Source organism: Nyctereutes procyonoides, unplaced genomic scaffold (assembly GCF_905146905.1).
Source record: "Nyctereutes procyonoides isolate TBG_1078 unplaced genomic scaffold, NYPRO_anot_genome, whole genome shotgun sequence".
Lineage (NCBI taxonomy): Eukaryota > Metazoa > Chordata > Mammalia > Carnivora > Canidae > Nyctereutes > Nyctereutes procyonoides.
The window spans coordinates 33,169,310-33,185,169 of record NW_026575133.1 but is presented as its reverse complement, the minus strand read 5'-3'; the positions used below and the strand labels follow the sequence as shown (position 1 = coordinate 33,185,169).

Here is a 15,860-nt window from a genome sequence, read left to right as displayed (position 1 = left end):
GGCTCCAGCGCGCCCCTCGGCCAGGCTCTCAGGAACGCGGGGGGCGGGAGCTGCCGGGGCTTCGGCCCGCAGCGCTGGGGCCTGGGGTCACCCCCCCCGGGGCCGGACACTCGCAGGGTCAGCGGTCAGCCCTCCCCGCCCAGCCGCACTCAGAGCCCCCGCTCCTTGGGGATGAAGTGTTTGTGGGCAGGTGGGGGGACGAGGGGAGGACGCAGGAAAGCACGGAGCTGTCAAACCCAGGGACGGCCGGGCCCGTTCCCCAGCTCACGGCCGCAGGGGGCGCACCCGGGGTGGTCCTGAGCCCCGGGACCCCCGACCCCTGGCCCAGCAGGTCCGGCGCAGGGCTGTGGGGCTGCGGGGCTGCGGGGCTGCGGGGCTGCCGCTGGTAACTTGCTTCTCTGCCTTTATTTCCCTGGCTGCGTGTCCCTGGAAATGATGTAAAATGCCTAGAAATTTCTCCGCGTCGCTGCTGTGCGCATGATCACATTCCTGGTTGCTACGATCTCAAAATGTCGCACGTCACGGAGGCGACCGAGCCCCCTGGGCAGCGAGGCTTGTGCTTTCCCGGGGTGTCTCGCCTGCCCTTGCCCCGCGGCCGCGCCCCTCGCAGCGCCCGTGTCCCCGTGGGCTCCTCCCTGACGCTGCCGGCCGCCGACAGGCCTGCAGAGCGCGGCCCCCGAGCCCGGCGAGGACCTACTCCGTCGGCCGGGACCCGGGTCCTCGAACCGCCGGCTCCAACCAGCACACCCAGCACCAATCAGGTCACCTGAACCGACGGGGCCGTTACAGCGCTTGCGACTCCCCTCAGCGCCGTCCTCGCCGTCGCGCGTCCAGATCGGAGGAGGATCTCCTTTCGTGCCAGCTCTTAACTTGCCGCAATTCGGTGACCTGCGCTTCTGCATAAACAGGAATAAAACATTTATTCCCCCGCCGCCCCGATCCCTCCGGAATGCAGAGCCTCCCACCGAGTGTTCTTATTTTCACGGCCACGTAGGGATTTACCCAAACTCAAAACAGCCTGCGTCCTTGGAACGGGACACGGCGGGGCGAGCCCTTGGCTTGGCTTCCACCCGGGGACGCTCCAGACATCTATCGGAGGTTCCTTATTCCCACGCGGTTTTGAGGAGCCGAGACCGACTTTTGGAGCCCACGACGCCCTCGGGATCACCCGGGCGTGGCCTCAACATCCCACTGGAGAATATGCATGAAATCACTGCTCCCGCCGCCCCACGGGACACTCAGGCGGCGTTCGGGGAGGCGGGCCCCCTCCGACGGTGACGCGTCCGGGCAGCACGTTCCGGGGGGGACGCAGGCTGCCCGCCCCACACTCCGGTCCTGTTCACGGTTCCTGAGGCCTCGGCATCTCCCCGCGAACTGGCCTCGTCCTAAATCCTCCCAGTGCCCCCAGCTCTCTGGCTACAACTTTCCAGACTAAGCATTTCCTCCACTTTCTATTTATTTATTATTATTTATTTATTTATTTATTTATTTATTTATTTATTTATTTTTTATTTATTTATTTTTTTCCTCCACTTTCCTGACTAAAGAAAGAACGTTCTAAGAACTGAAACTACTGTTTTCCTGAAACCCTGAGAGCTCGATGGACAGCTGGACCCCTCAGTGCCAAGTCCAGAGAAGCCACCCGGACCGAGCCCGCGGGGACAAGCCTCCGCCGACCGCGTGGACGGCTCAGAGAACCCAGCAGGACGTCTGGTGACACCGCCAGGGACGCTCTGGCCGCAAACCAGCAACACCCACCTGATTGAAACCCCGTCGTCGGGGCGCCTGGGGCGCTGGGTCCTGGAGCTCCGCCCTCGGCTCAGGTCAGGACCCCGGGGTCCTGGGTTCGAGCCCGCGTCGGGCTCCCCGCGTCTCCCTCCCACTGCCCCCCCCATGCTCTCTCTCTTTCTCTCTCTCAAATAAATAAATAAAATCTTTCTTTAAAAAATTAAATAAACCACCATCCTCGTTCCACCATCTAAAGATGCTCCAAGCTCAAAGGCAGAAAGTTTCTCAACTGGATGCTCTCCAACCTGAGGAAAGGAGTTTTGTTTGTTTTAAAAGATTTTATTTATTTATTCCTGAGAGACACGGAGAGAGGCAGAGACACAGGCAGAGGGAAAAGCAGGCTCCCTGCAGGGAGCCCGACGCAGGACTCGATCCCGGGACCCCGGGGTGAAGCCCCCTGGGGATCCCCAAGAATTGAGTTTATAACAGTAACTATTAACTTCTGTTTTTCTTTTGTTTCCATAGAAATGCCTCCCCAACTGCCTCAGTGCTGGTGCCTGGGAAGTCGTGACGCGGCCGCGTTCTTGGACAGAAAAGCTCGATATTACGGAGACTCATTCTCCCACAATTAACCTATAAACTCGATGTCACCAAATCCATGGAGGTGCGTGTATGTGTTCAGAACTGGTCAGGTTTGGGCCAAGTTTCATTTTGAGAAACAAACCCACACGCATTCAAACTCCTGTGGCGGAATCGAGGGTACGCGGGTCCTTCGGGCGGTGGGGACGGGAGGACCGTGTCCCGGGGTGCGGGCGTGGGGCGATGGGCGCGGACACTCCCCGCGGGGGCTGAGGGGCGGCCCCACTGTGAGAGGGCGAGGGCGGCCCTCCCGGGGCCCCGGCAGCGGGGTGGGGGGTGGACGGTCCTACTTTCCCGCTAACCCTGGGATCCTTCCAGGGAATCCACAAGCGACACAGAGAATCGGGGACCGAGACTCCAGAAGCAGCAGGAGACGTCACACAGTCTCGGTCCGGTCTGAGCGTGCAGAGACTCGGAGACTGTGAAAGGCAGCCCAGAACTTCAAAATGATAAAAATCCCACCCTAAGGAGGTAAAAAGACAGACAAGCGAGGACCAGCGGCAGCACGTGGTACGGGCGGAGGGGCGGAGGGCTGGTTTCCGCACCCACGTCTGCAAATCTGCCCGAAAGAGGCCACACGCTCAGGAAGCGCGGGACGGGGTGGGGGCACAGCCGCGTTTAAGGCCAGCGCCTCCTAAGAAGGGACGTGTCCGTCCGCGGACCGGGCAGCCCCTGCATCCATCGTGTGGGGAGGACGGGGACGGGGACGGTCCGACCCCACAGCGCTCTGGGGAGCAAGTGGGCCAGGCCGGCGGCCGCTCCCTGTGCCCGAACTTCCACACGTGGCCTCAAACCCCCGTGGCCAGTGGCCCCCGCCCGCTCCGTGCGGCCATCGGCTGGCGTCCCTGACTCTGCCCTGAGCGTGGGGGATGCGGCGTGCACGGTCTGCCCGTGGGGCCCGTCATCCAACAGGAGCCCTCGGCTAAACAACCCTCGGCAGGGAACCGGCAGGGGTGACTGGAGGGCCCGCCCTCGGCCTCCTTCCAGGGCATCCGACCCACGACGTGCGGTGCTGCCGCTCCGGCTGGGAGGCCTGACCCGCAGGTCCCCGGGGCACAGACGACCCCACTCTCTGCAGCCGGTGACCCATGGGGGTGCTGGAGGCGCATCCGCTCCGGGTGGTCGGCGCGGCGGGGCCGTGAGTCCCCAGGCTCTAGCTGCCACACGGGGCTAACGCCCCCCTGTGGAGACCCCTGCTCTGCCGCCCTCCCACCTGGATCGCTGCCTGCCGCCCCTCCCGGGCCTCCTGCCCCACCCAGCCTCCGTGTCACGGCAGCCCCAGGGGGTCCTGGTGGGGTGCAAGCCATGTCCCCGGCTCCCGGAGGGGTGGCCTCTAGCGCCTCACTGTGTCGCTGTGCAGGGGGGACGCGGCCCCTCCTCCTGCAGCCCCAGCCGCTAGGTTGGAGGCAGGGCCCATCCTCCTCCCTGGCCACTCTTCCTGGCCCCCTGGGGGTCAGTGGACTGACTCCCCAGTACAAAGGCGCCGGTACCTTCCGGGGCCTGTCACCCCAGGGGTGGTTTCTGTGCCCGCCCTGGGAGGGTGGCGTTTTGTAGTTCACGTAAACGTGCATTTGGTCTCCCCGTGTGCCTCCCCCGGGACACGCCCCCACCTGCCCAGGCTCCTCCACGTGTCCTGGGGCCCAGCAGGACTGAGCCCCGGGGCCAGAGCAGGAGTCCACGTCGGGACCAGGGAGGGGGTCCCACCTCCCTCTCCCTCCTCCTCCGTCCCCACCCGCTTCTCAGCACCCCCGCAGCAAACATGCACTTGGACCCCAGATCAGGCCTGTGGCCAGGCCAGCCCACGGCATGGCCAAGCGCCCTCCTGGGCCCGGCTCAGCGACCTCTCCCCGGCGTCCACGTCGGACTCCCCAGGACGAACACATATCCCACCCGTGTGGCCTGAGCAGGTGGGTGCATGGGGACCGAGAGGGACTCAGCTGCCCACACCCACAGCCAGGAGGGGTCACCACCTGCCTGCCTGGCTCGTGTCCCCGCCTGCCCCTGACGTTGCTCCCACCTGACACTGTGAGGAGAGAGGCCCCCTGCAGGGGTGAGGCCCCCGCCGTGGGTCAGGGCGGAGGTCGCGGGGCCTGGCCACCCTCCCAGGGACACTGTGGCTTGTCCCTGAGGAGAGAGAACAGGTGTGAGTCCAAACTGTCCTGATATCAGGCCTCAGGTACGTGGGAGGGTGATGGGGCCGGGGAGACACTTCCCGGGTGTCCCCGACCGACAGGCACCCAGCCCAGCGCCCGCCAGGGTCAAGGCCACTCCTGACGCCAAGGGAGGGCCCTCACGTTTAGGCGGTGGGACGTGCAAAGGAGTTGCTAGTTAATGCTGTTGGCAGGCGTCCTGGAAAATTTGGAAACGGTTTGACCGAGGTCGGCTCTAATGACATTCCTGAGGTGCCGGGCAAGGACGAGAGGCTGCGGGTCGCACGAAGGACATGGTGACATTTCCGTGCAGAGTGAGCCCTCCAGCCGCCAGCCTGCGCCCTGGGAGCCCCCGGGTGAAGGCCAGCTGGCTTCCGAGGATGGTGGGCTGTGTGTGTGCGAGCTCACGTGTGCGTCTGTGAGTGGGGGGGGTGTGAGCGTGTGAGCGTGTGAGCGTGTGTCAGTGTGAGTGTGAGCGTGAGCGTGTGAGTACATGCACATTTATGAGTTCAGGGGTGTATGAGGATATGAGCATGGGCATGAGTGTGTACGTGTTTGTGGTACGTGAGTGTGAGCACACGAGTGCGTCCGTGAGAGTCTTGTCCCCAGCAGGCGTGTCCATCCCGGCCGTCTCCCTGCCCCACGTGTGATGCCGGCGTCACGGAGCTGCCAGCACGATGCCGGGCGCCTGCGATACCGCGTGGGCACCACCCACGGCAGCCGGAGCGGGACCCGCCTCACCACAGCACCTTGTGGGCGCGGAAGGAGGCCCGGCCGCGGGGGGAGGGGGCGCCCGGCGTCCTCCTCAGTGTAGACGGCCTCTTCGGTGACGGGAAAATGGAGCCGAGGCCTGCCTGAATTTCAAACAAATGACATCAGGAGAGTCAGGGGAGGAAAGAGGCCTGGCCCCCAGCACCCAGCCCCCCGCACCCTGGCCCCCAGCACCCTGGGCTCTCTGGCCCCCAGCCCCCGGCCCCCAGCACCCCAGCCCCCAGCACCCAGGGCCCCCAAACCCAAGCCCCCCAGCCCCCAGCCCCCGGCTCCCAGTCCCCCGGGCTCCCTGGCCCCAGCTCCCGGCCCCCCACACCCCAGCCCCCGGCCCCCCGGCCACCTTGCTGCTACCCTATACGGAGCCTCCTAGTATTTGCTGAAATATTCACAGAGCAACGAGACCCCAAGCATCAGTGGCTGCCCTCGTGCTCACTGCTCACCGGGCCAGCGGCTCGCTCGGGGCAAGACCTCCCTCCTCCTCCAAGAAAGGAAGGCAAGAGGGCAAAGGGGGCAGCGCCCATATTTTCAGACCATTGAACACTTAAGGGACCTCCCGCCAGACGAGACTAACTGAGTACAGATGGGCACAGCCCGGCTGAGCACCAGGCGCGGCCGAGCTTCTGTTACCCGCTCCCCGAGGGCCGACTTCGTTCCACTGGGGCCCCGGCTGACTCCGGGCCCGCCTGCGGCGCCTCACGGCTGTGGATGAGGGGGCACCCGCACCCCGCAGCATCGGGCGGCCGTCCCCAGGCGGGGTGTCCGCGGGGGCAGCGGCCTAGGGTCAGGGGGCGGGGGTGCTGCGGTCACCCCCTGGGGGCTTGACTGCTCTGGGTGGACGTGGACGCAGGCGCCCGCCCCCCCTCCCCGTAGCTGCCCCCACGTGCTCACCACCCCTGTGTGCTCACCATCCCCCCATGCTGCCCCCCCTGCTCACCACCCTGACATGCTCACCGCCCCCCAAAGCCCCCCCGCCCGTGCTCACCACCCCTGCGTGCTCACCGCCCCCCTCCCCGAAGCCACAGCACGCCAGTCGAGGGCAGAGGTCGGGGCTGGCGTCCCGGGGCATCGGTTTCCGAGGGCTGAAGCGACAAATGCACACTCGGGGAGATGTGCTGGGGTGCTGGCGGCAGGAGCCCGAAGCCAGTGGGGCTCCCTCCAGAGGCTCCAGGGGAGGACCCTTCCCGCCTCTTCCAGCCCCGGGGCCCAGGTGTCCCCTACCTGTGGCCTCGCCGCCCTGGGGCCCCTCCCCTCCTCTGTCCCCTCACAGGGAGGGACTCTGGGACTTGCGTGGAGGGTCCACCCCCTATCAAGGATGATGTCGTCCTGACACCTTAATCACACCCCGAAGACCTTATTTCCAGGTGCGGTCACGGTCACAGGTTCCAGGCGGGAGGAGCAGCGTCCACCAACCTCCCGCGGACTGAGCTCCGAGGGGCCCGCACGCGGCTGCCGCCTTCACCGGCCCCTTCACCGCCCCCTTCGGGGTCCAGCGACGAGGAGCCCGAACTACAAGAATCCACTCTTGTGCCGCCTTGGTCGGAATGAGACACCGCGGTCGTCCTGTCTTCATCGACCCCACCTGGAAGCTTGCCTCCTTTTCTGCGCTCCGCGACTCTTCACGGAAGATGAAGTATTAATTGTTATTAATTAACGATTAATTAATTGCTATTAATTATTTTTAAATTATTAATTAGGGATCCCTGGGTGGCGCAGCGGTTTGGCGCCTGCCTTTGGCCCAGGGCGCGATCCTGGAGACCCGGGATCGAATCCCACATCGGGCTCCGGGTGCATGGAGCCTGCTTCTCCCTCTGCCTGTGTCTCTGCCTCTCTCTCTCTCTCTCTCTCTCTCTCTGTGACTATCATAAATAAATAAAAATTTAAAAAAATATATTAATTAAAGAGACCTGTGTCCCGGCCACGCTGAGTCCCCGCCTCCGAGGACACCCGAGTCCCCGCTCCTCTCTGCAGGGCCCAGCGTGGGGTCGGCTCTGCCGTGAGGTCCCGCGGCCTGTCCGCCGTGGGCCGGGTCTGCGTCCCGGGGTGCGGGGCCGAGCCACCGTCCCCGCGTCCTCTGTAGCCACGGGCCCACCGAGAGGCTCTGTCCCCGGACCTCTCCTACTTCACCTCTTCCTGCAAAACCTCCACTCGACGGGGCTCTCTCCCGAGGGTTCATTCTCAATCTCCGCGATTCCCCTTTACCCCGGATGCTTTTGCGTATTTGTGCCTTTTCGGATCTTCTGGACTAGCGACGAGCTGACCTGGCGCCGGGCGTGGCCGCGGAGCTGGGTCCTTCGGCTCCGTCGTCCCCCTGCTGCGATCGCCTTGCTTCCGTCTTGCGCTCGTACGTGGATGCTCGTCCTCTGGGGCCTGAGCTGGACGGTGGCACCTGCCCGGCCCACACCCCTGAGCGCCCGCGAGTCCTCGGGGGAGCGCCCGCCCCCGTTGTTCCTGGGATGCTCCGGTTCACAGATTTGTTTTCGTTTCTCCTTGAATCTCAGCGTGAAGACACGGGGGTTTCTAGGGCTGTTTGCTGTTGTGTTTTAACGTCTGATTTTGTTGTCATGATCAGACAACGTCCACTGCGCGGTTTCTACTTTGGGGACCATTTGAGGGTTTTTGGGACGAGCGATGGAACGTCCTGTGGGAAACAAAGCTTTGTTCTCTACGTTCAGCCTCGGATACAGATCTCGGTCTGTCTCCTCGGCCCCGTTGTGGGCGAGACGGAACTGGAGTTTCCTGTTATGAATATTTTTCTACTCTGTTTGCTGACGCTTTTTTTTTTTTTCTGACGCTCTCTTAATTTGATTTTAACCTTGTCCGGCGGCGGACGCTCCGTCTGGCCTGTCAGCCTGTCTGACCTCTCTGGGCCACTCGGGTGCCTTCGGGTCTCCTTTGACAGCAAGTGACTCGTTTATGTTCCAATTCGAGCCTTTTTCATTCCACGGGTGTGTTCTAAGCCTGTGATATTCATGGATATGACTTTGGTCTTATTATATTTTATGCATTTATCTGTTTTATTTATATTTCATGTTTATTCCCATTTTTAAAATTTGTATGTGATGCTTTCTGTCTTTATCTTTTTTTTTTTTTTTTTGATCTTTTTGTTTCCCCAAAAGACCTGTGAATCCTGTGCTTGGGCTTGTGTGGCTCGCTGTGGACGTGGCAGGCTGGTGCTGAGGCTTCTCCACGGCCTCGCTGGTGTCCCAGGGCACCTCCGATTCATCACCCCTGCCTGGGCTTTTTTCCTTTTTCCTCTTAATGCATTTTTTCCATAAAATTCTTTGAATCTCTGGGGTGGGATTTCTGAGGTTCTGCTGACAAGAACCAGGGGAGCAGTCGAGGGGGCCCGGGGCTGAGGACTCTCCCAGCCAGTCGCTGGGGAAGCACGCGGGTACCCGGGGCCCTGGGACTGTGGCCGTGGGGGCTGCTGGCCCTCCCGCCCCGGGACACACGGCCCATCCCTGCCCTTCCCTGCCCAGGCAGGAAGGACCCATCTGTGAGCAGCCCTGTCGTCCCTACTACCCCAGTCCACACAGGTGGGGGCTGCTCCCCAGCCCCCCGGAACTTTCCGGAGCATCTGCAATCCCCTCTTCTGGGCCCCTCCTTCCTGGGCCTTCATCCTGCAGGTTCTCCCGAGCGTCCAGCCCTGACAGCGGGAACAGGCACCGACGCCGACTCCTGCTGCAGGTCCGCACTCCCCTCTACTCCACGAGCTCCCCTCCCCCGCAGCTTCACCGGGCGGGCGTCACTGCGCATCCCTCTGCTGCGGAGCCGCCTGACAGCCTGGACTGCCCCTGCACTGACCTCCGGACCCCCGGGTCACAGCCCACGCGTGCCCACCCCCGGGCCGGCCTGTCCCACGCAGCCCCTTCCCTGAGAGTGCCGGGCTACCTGCCGGCCCGGCTGGACTCCGAGGCCAGAGCACGGGGCAGCGTCCAGCACAGAGTATGTGAGTAACGACGTGGCGTCTCCTAAAATAGGCAATGGCGGGAGGACACCAAGCATGCGGCTTGAGGCCAGGCTGGGGGCTCCTGAGCCTGACGGGGGGGGGGGGTCCTGGCGAGCATCTGGCCACCAGCAGGGAGAGGTCACGGCACCTGAGCCTCGCTCAGCCTTGGGAGCTCAGGACCTGCACTCGCTGCGCCCACGCAGAGCCTGCGTCTGTGGCTGTGCCCAGGGCCCGTGCCGCTGCCGCGGGAGGCCCAGCCCACGCAAAGGTGCCCGAGTGTCGGCTCCAAACCCCTCACGTCCAGGGCTCTGGCTTCCCCCGGGGCCCGACTCTGGGCCTGCGAGGACGAGGCTCCCACCCTGCCCCTTCCGGAAGCCTTTGGCTTCTTGCCGGACATTTCTGCCCAAAGAGCCAATCGTGACCCGAGAGTCCTCTCGGGCCTGGGGACATGCTGAGCCCCCAGGGCCTTCTGAACCCCCAATGTCAAAGCGTGCCCCCAGATCTCCCGTTGGCAGGACATTTTCCAGATTGGCTCCTTCCTCCACCAAATCCCGCTTGGGAGGGTGAGAGGAAAGCGCAGTTCTGGAAGGTTCTTGTGCCTTGTGCTTTGCGCACAGTGAAAACCCCCCTGGGAATCCTTTCCCTGACCCCTGCCTCTTTCTCAGCCAGGGCACCACCACCAACCACTGTCCTGGGAGGGCACGTCCTCAGGTCCCAGTGGGAGGGGGCGTTGGGGGGCTGGGGTCCCGTCCACACTGGGGCTGGTGAGGCAGGAGGACCCCCCAGTCACCTTCCTGCAGGGTCCTGTGCAAACAAGACAACAGGCCCGACGCGGACTCACCACCCCAAGCCTCAGGTCACCCACCCGAACCCTAATTACAGGTTTGGCTCCCCCAGAAACAGATCCTGGGGGCAGTGAGGTGGGAGCGGCCGGGGCAGCCTGGAGGCCATTGGCCCGACGGCGCCGTCCCCTGGCCCTCACCCCCCCCCCCGCTTCTGTCAGTAATTCCCAGGCCCCCTCCCCGACGCCCTCCTGTCTGCAGGATGGGGGCGCCCGGTTCTTGAATCATTGAACAAAGCCAGTCGGACCCCTGACATTTACTGCGTCGAATTCTTAGCGGTTCTGAAAGACGCTGCCCCTTGAATCTAGTGTCAGTGGTTCTGCGGGGTGGGAGGGCACGGGACAGAGGCGCAGGGCTGCGGTCTCCCTCGTCCAGAAACAAGGGGCGCGGCCCCGTTCGGGGGGGGGGCTGAGGTGGTGGCGCGGGGGCTCTGGCCGTGCCCGCTGAGGCTGTTCCCCGGCTCTGCAGCTCTGGGCTCACGGGCAGATGACCCACGGGGCTGAAAACCTCAAAAAAGTGCAGGTTCCAGGAACAGCCGTGTGGAGGAGCCACAGAGGAGCCCGAGAGCAGCCACGGAACAAGGCCCGTCCCTCCAGCCACGCGGAGGCCACCACCCCACGGCCCGGTGGGCGGCCTGCACCTGTGCGGGTGACGCTGACCCGCTCGCAAACCCAGGGGACTCGGCGGAGGGCAGGTCACGTTCCCACCCCATAGCCCATGGGGAAAGGCCTGTCCACGGGATGTGCCAGGAGCCGTGACCCCATCGCCAGAGGACAGATGGCTTGACACCGCGAACGGGCGAAAGGCCGGGCCGGACCCTCCACCGAGCCGGCCGCGCAGTCCCGCAGTCCCACGGGGCGTCAGTAAGGACGCGCAAGCAGAAGCCAGGCTGGATCGCTGCGTCCCGTCCACAGGATCCGTGACACTACGCAGGTGACGGCAAACCGGCCGGATATCCGGGGCGGCCGGAACTGTCCTGTGTCCTGGTGCAAATGGCAAAAGGAGCCCCTTGAAAAGCAGTTTGCAGTCGTCATGAGGCTAAGGCCTCAGCCACCCTGCGTCTTACCGCCCACCCCGGGAAGCCAGGGCCGGCGCCCAAGACATGCCGACTTGACGGTAGCCTTGCTCCCCGAGGCCCCAGAGGACGGGGACGTGCGTGCGACCCAGCAGAGCGCAGCCCGCGGCGACAGGGCGCTCGGGCGGGCCCGTTCCCACACGGAGCGGTTTCTGCGAGCGCCGTGGTGACGCCAGCGTGTTCCCTTGTAAGAACACAGCGCAGGGCACGTGACGCACGGACCACATACGGATTCACCACGCGTCTGTCGCGGGCAAGTCCGCGGGTCCGCAGCAGGCGATCGGTAGCTAAGTTCTGGGGGAGTCTGGTTACACGCGGATTTTCAGCTGCGCCGGGTGGGCGCCCCTTCCCCCGTGTTCGGGGTCAGCTCTACGCGTCAGCAAATGAAGGAAAACGCCGCACACACAGCAGCGTGGACGAGGCTGGAGAACATCGTGTTCAGCGAGAATAGAAGCCGGACGCCAGAGAACGCCAGGCAAACCGTGGGACGGGAATGGGCTGATGCCCAGCGCAGGCCTGGCACATGTCTGTGGGACGATGCGGGAGCCGAGTGCGGGTGCCGCCGCGCTCCCGGCAGCACTGGAGGCAGGAGCACCGCCGCCGTCGGAACACGCACCTTCTTCAGGAGCCTGTTGCGCCAGAGGAGACCCGAGAGCTCTCGTTCCAGGACGTCCCGTAGACAACGCCGCGGAGATCCCCGCTCTTCAGGTAAATGTAGCCAGATTTGGAGAAAGCAAAGTAACGGCTCTGTGACCGTGCCCTTCTGGCCACGCAGAGGGCAGGGCCGCCGCCGGGCCTCCCGACAGCCGTCCAACCTGGGGACAGAGAGGTCACCTGTGGAAGGTGGCCGAGGAGCCACGCGGTCTCCGCCCCGACGCTGTGCGCCCTCCGCGCACCTGCCCGCGCCTCTGCTCATCGTCGGTTGACTAACAGGAAGGGTGGAAGGAAGCGAGCCAAGCACCCAACTCAAGAAGTCGCAGTAAGTGACAAAAAGGGGCGAGCGGGCAAGAAGTACAGAAGAAATTCGTCGAAAATGAATTCCAGGATCAGTGAAGAAGCCTGAAAGCTCAGTCTTTAAAAATAGGGAGAGAGTAAAGTAGGACGTTAAAGAGACGCAGAATAAAGGGGCCGTGGAGACGAGACACAACCACGTTCACGGCTGCGCGTCCTGAAGCCCGGGTGACGCGGATGCTGGTCCAGAAAAGTGCAGGCGGGCGTGTCACACACACACACATGCCCGTACACACCCACACACAGACGCACGCACATAACCCACATGCACACACGACCGCACACACATACCCACGCATGGCAACATGGACACCCCTACATGTACCCACGCACACCCACCCCCGTGCTCACACCCACCTGTGCACACCCACACGCATGCAGACACACTCTCAAGGTCGCTTGCTGAAAACAAACCAAAGAACAATCCAGTTTCACAAGAGCTGGTGGCCTTGGAGGAACAAGCAGTCCACCAGCAAAGAGAAAAGGGACAAACCTTTGAATTCTCACGGACGGAAACCCAGGCCACCTCCCGCCCCCGTGCGGAGGCACAGCGTCAGCAGGCCTGACGCTCTCGGCCGGGAGGAGCAGCCCAGCTCGCTGCCCCAGGGCGGCCACCGAGGAGCCCGAGTCGGTGCAGCCGGGCTGAGGGAGGTGCACGCGGGCGTGGCCACATCACGGGACCGAGACGCTCTGGGGGGCACGTGGGGGGCACATCAGGGAGGTCCTGCTGCAGTGGGCGCTGGTGCACCTGGAAGGAAACCGCTCAGGGGGCATGAGGGACGGTCCTGCGGGTGCAGCGTGTCCCTCATGGGCGACGCTGCAGCGCTCAGTGCTGTCCTCACGGGGCCTGGGTCACAGCAAGACAAGGAGGTGCTCTCGGGGGACACGGGGCACCCCACAAGGTCCACACTCGGGTCTCAGGCAGAGGAAGGGGAAGAGCGGCTTGGGCCTGACCCGAATCGTCTTGACTAAATGAACCCCCGTCCGTCGAACAGAGAAGCCGGGGCTCCCTCCATTCTCCATACCTGAGACGCTGCGGCGCGAGGAAAATGTGTTTTAATACTTAATGCTCCAGGATTTGGAAAATCTCTTACTACGTAACGTTGGCAGATGCTTCCTTGGGGGGAATAAATGTTTTATAACCGCCGTGTGCGCGGTGCCCCGCGTCCCCCTGAATAAACAGAGACGTTTCAGGACACTGTGGAGCTGACAGCTGGGCGACGAGGCCCGAGCCTTCTCCCTCCGGGCCCCGCGTGACTGCAGATCCCGGGCGAAACGGGGTCAGAATCGTGTCCGGGCAGAAGCCATTTCAGCACACGCTCACTCACGCCCACCGCGCCGCATCTCTCACGTGTGCACACGTACGTGCAGGTATATACATCTTGTCATGCTTTGAATTTAAATCTTATCTAAGAAAACGTAGACACGATACTTGCCTGAAACCTTCCCGCATCCTCGTCTTCCAAAGGCAAAGTGGAGGCGGAGGGAGGACATCGGCGGGGAGCGCACAGGGAAGAGGCAGCTTACGCTTAACAGGAGAGGTGCCTACTTCTCTTTCCCACAGGCCGTGGGGGACGAGCAGCTGCCCCACGGGTTACCCCCACGTGGCACAAAGGGGCTGCTCCAGCTCCAGCCTTCACGGCCGCGTCTCCACCGCGGGCAAGAGGAAGGGCCCACCAAGGGATTGCGCTCCCGTGACGATACACCCCCAAACTGCTTTAAGGTGCCCAGAGCTTGCACACCTGGCCACCCTGGGGATAGGGAGGTGCCAGGAAGCCTCGTGCCTGCGGAAATCGGAGTCTCTTCCTGACACAGGAAGGGGAGGGACAGTGTAGACAAGGCCCACAGACTCGCCCGCCGCGGGCGGGGCCCGCAGACGGAGCGGACACCCCAACAGCTCCAGGTGGCCTCCTCCGCAGCTCTTGTGGGTGGCTGCCCCCGACTCCCTGCCCGCCCCCTCCGCGCCCCCTTCCCCCTCCCTCCTCCCCACTCACCCCGCCCCCCGCCCCCCTCCCACCCACCCCCCTTACCCCGCTCCACAGGCCCCAGCGGCCCACAGCCCCCGCCCACCGGCTGTGGGGACTCTGTGGGGCTGGCCAGCCCTCCCTCCAGGAGGACCCCAGGGGGGCCTTCCCTCATCCCGGGGGCCTGCAGGCGGGCAGAGGTCACGGGGAAGAGGCTCCAACCTCGGGGGGCCTTGCTCTGCCCGCCCCTGGGGCCTCCCGACCGTCCTCCTCTGCACCCAGCCCCGGGCACTGCGCCCCCACCCCACAGACCACCCGCCTGTGCACTACTCGGGAGCAGGACCCCCCCCATCCCACGCCCTCCGGAGTCCAGGGCTTCCCGGGGTACGCGCTGATCCTCCACCTGGTCCTGCCGCCTGCCCTGCCGGACCCCCGCCTGCCCCCTCATTTGGCCCGCCCACATCCCCCTGGCCCCCCGCCCCTGCCTAGCCCCAGGTCCCCCCATCCCGCTTGGCCTCTCGCCCAGCCCCAAGCCTGGCCCACCACCTTCCTGTCCCCCACACCTGCCTAGCTCCTGGTCCCCTCATTGGTCCCCTCACCAAGCCCCCAGCTTGACTCCTGCCCGGCCCCCCCCTCCTGGCTCTGCCCCGTTGTGACCCCCCTTGGCCCCCCATTCCCCTGGCCCCCATTCTGGTCCCCTGCCCCATGTAGCTCCTGCCTGCCCCCTGCCTGCCCCCCTTCTGGCCCCACTCCCTCCTGGCCCCTACCCAGCCCCCCCATCCTCCCAGCCCCCCTTCTGTTCCCCCGTCCCTGCCTAGTCCCCAGTCCCCCCCATCCTGCCTGGCCTCTTGCCCAGCCCCCAGCCTGGCCCCACCACCTTCCTGGCCTCCCACCCCTGCCTAGCTTCTCGTCCCCGCATCTGGCTCCCTCACCCAGCCCCCAGTTTGACCCCCACCCAGCCCCCACCCGCCTGGCTCTGCCCCCCTCGTGTCCACCTTGGCCCCCCCCCCCGTCCCTCCTAGCTCCTGCCTAACCCCTGCCTGATCCCCTCCTGGCCTCCCCCCCACCCCCCCAACCCTCCCACCCACCAGGCCCCCACCTGGCTGCCCTCTCAGGCCAGCCCCTCCCCCCTCCCCCCTGCCCCCCCCCCCCAGCTCTGTGGGTTTATGTCCCATGTTGGCTTGGTCCATCCTCCAGGTGCAGCTCTCAGGATGGCCCCCCTCCCCCCTCTGGGGTGCTGCTCCTCGGCAGGTCCGCCAGGTCCGCAGGTGTTGGGGCGGTGGCCTGGCTCCTCTTCTCCCCGAGGAGACGCGGCCGTGGGAGCTCAGCACACTGTGGCTGCGGGATGCTTTGGTGGTTTCCACTTCGGGGAGATGGGGACAGAGCTGCTGTGGACATGCTTGTGCACGGGCTTCTGCGGAGGGATCATGTGTGTTGGGTAAACCCCTAAAAGGAGGATGGGGGTCAGGGGTAGGTGGAAGTTAACCTGTCTGTCTCGGACATTGCACCACTTTTCATTCCCACGGGCCGCGTGTGAGGGTCGCGCGGCACCTCTCACCGATACTCACTGTGGCCGGTGTCTTTAATTTCAGCGTTTCTCGTGGCCGATCTTTTGTGTGCTGTTTGTCTTTCCGTATTGATTTAGTGGCTTTAGAAATACAGCCTGGGCCCAATCCCTGTGTCAGGCACATTTACTGCGAATACTTTCCTCCGGTCTGTTCATTTTCTTTG

The 15,860-nt window shown here is 64.2% G+C and overlaps 1 long non-coding RNA gene across 1 annotated transcript; it reads left to right on the top strand.

Moving 5' to 3' along the window:
- Positions 1 to 1,564: 1,564 nt before the first annotated feature.
- Positions 1,565 to 2,754, top strand: LOC129523414 (uncharacterized). Its single transcript, XR_008667110.1, has 3 exons — positions 1,565 to 1,823; positions 2,254 to 2,392; positions 2,686 to 2,754. It is a non-coding gene; the product is annotated as an uncharacterized LOC129523414 (long non-coding RNA).
- The last annotated feature ends 13,106 nt before the right edge of the window (positions 2,755 to 15,860 follow it).